Below are 2,563 nucleotides of genomic sequence, written 5' to 3' on the forward strand. Positions count from 1 at the left end.
AATCCTCCTAAATTTGCATTTTTCAATGGTATGACCCTTTTTGCAACAATAATGACAGGTAATATGATGAGAATATGATGTTTTGCTAGTTGATACTTTTGGTACAAAAGTGTATTTACTATATAAAGGAGTATACGATCTTTTGAACTTATTTGGATCAACCGCAAAAGTCACTTTTGGTTGTAGAGCCTTGTCTAACTTGGCTTTTAGATCTCTTACTTCTTTTTGCCAAATGTGACATGTCTCACAACCAAACCATGATGTAGGATCTATTTCAACTTTATCCTTTTGAATGTCTAGCATAGATTGTTTTAAAGCTTCCATATCCTTTTCGGTTTTCTCAACTTTTGATTCAAGATATGAAAAGATTTTCTTATTTGAGGCCAAAAGTTTGAAAGCTTTAATTGCATCTCTATGTAATTCTTCAAAAGCAAGTTTTAGTTGAGAATGAGATACGTTATCTATGAGTTCAGGTTTAAGATGACTTACAGCTTTCTTTTTCTTGTGTTGATGAGCCATAAAACATAGGTTTGCTGATTTTTCTTCATCGCTTGATGAGATTTCACTAGATGAATCACTTTCCCATGCTATGTAGGCTCTCTTAGATTTGTTATGACCTTTGCTTTGGTTCTTCTCTTTTTCCTTCTTAAGGTATGGACAATCCGGTTTGTAGTGACCGGCTTTCCCACAATTAAAGCAAGGGCCTTTGATTTTTCCTTTGTTGTTGTCATCTTGTTTGAACTTGTTTGATTGCTTTCTATAGTTGATCAAGCCTTTGTCAGAATGTTTTGCTCCATTTTTCTTTAGATATTTGTTGTATCTTCGCACAAACAGTCCCATTTCCTCATCATCGGAGTCTTCGTCATCACTTGTATCACTATCCTCTAGCTCTTGTCTTGAGGTCTTGGAGCTTGAAGCCTTTAGAGCTATTGACTTCTTCTCTACCTCTTTCTCCATGTTCTTTTCTTTCTTTGCCCTTTTCTCATGCATGTCAAGGCATTTAAGGTGTTGTTCATGTTCCTCTAGTTTACCAAAGAGAGTGGTAATGTCTAAGGTGTTTAGATCTTTTGCTTCCTTTATTGCTGTAACCTTGGGTTTCCATTCCCTGTTCAAGCATCTTAAGATTTTGTTAGTAGCAACTGCATTGGAAACAGGTCTATCAAGAGAATTTAACCGATTTTTCAGGTGAACAAATCTCTTCTGCATGTTTTCGATGGATTCACCATCTTCCATGTGGAACAGTTCGAACTCTTGAGTTAACGTATTGATCCTAGATAGTTTGACATCATCCGTTCCCTCGTGGGCAACTTGCAATGTGTCCCACATAGCTTTAGCGGATCTACAATGGGAAACGCGATAGTATTCATCAACTCCTAGAGCTGAGATTAGAATGTTTCTCGCTTTCCAATCGTATGCATATCTCTTTTCATCTTCAGCATCCCAAGTATTTTCTGGTTTTGGAACAACTGCACCAGCTGCATTTGTCATGGTGATCTGAAAGGGACCATTAACAATAGTTGTCCAGATGTTCCTATCAATTGCATTGATGTGGAAACACATACAATCCTTCCAATAGCCATAGTTTTCACCGTTGAAAACTGGAGCTCTATTGTGAGCCCCTTTAGGTCCGGAAGCCATCTTTCCAATAAGTGTTTCACGTAGCACGGAATAAACCAGAGCTCTGTGTGGCAACCTGCCCTAAAAATTTAGCTTTTAGAGTCGCCACCTATTCTGAAGGGCGAATAGGAAACCCTACGCAGTATAGAGATCAGGGTAAGATACTATATTCAGGTCGAGGGAAGGTGTTAGGCACCCTCAACCCTTTCCTATTGGCTTTGAATCTAAGGTCAAGGTTATGGCTAAAATATTGAGGTTTTATAACTAAGGAATTGAATAAGGGGAAAATTGAGATTTTAGGGAGGGGGACTCGCCTTGTTGCCAAGTGCCTACGTATCTCCTTATGGAGAATCAGAGTCAACGTAGTTCGGGGCACAGGATTGTACGCCTTAGAATTAGAATTGAATGTATTTGAATTTGTTTTGAAGTTGTTTTGAAATGCGAATGTTCGAAGGTATTTTGAATTACCTTATCGTAGTTTGAACATCGCAGAATTGAAGAGATGAAAATCTGTAGTATCGTGGTTTAGTGTTTTAAGATTCAGGCGTACAACCCTGATTTGATATGGCACTATTAACCGCAATGATCAATAAATTCGATCACCATAGTTAACAGATTAGTAAAGGATTGCTGGCAATTCTAATCGATTGATTCGATTATCACTTTTAGCAAATTAAAGTATTTTAATTATTAATTTATCGTTACCCCTCATAATCGATAGATTCGATTACAAATAATAACGAATTGATAAGGGGAAATATGCTAATCATCATAACCAATAAGATGGTTAAAACCATTTAGCAAAATAATTATTATTTTAATTATTGGATTTGATTAAATAATTAATCGATTATTAACCATTGCGACCAATAGCTTTAGTCGGAACGAATAATAAATTAAATCCTAATATCTTTGGCTACGTGCTCAATGGGAGTAGATAAACCCT

The sequence above is a fragment of the Vicia villosa genome, linkage group LG6 (genome assembly GCF_029867415.1).
Source record: "Vicia villosa cultivar HV-30 ecotype Madison, WI linkage group LG6, Vvil1.0, whole genome shotgun sequence".
Lineage (NCBI taxonomy): Eukaryota > Viridiplantae > Streptophyta > Magnoliopsida > Fabales > Fabaceae > Vicia > Vicia villosa.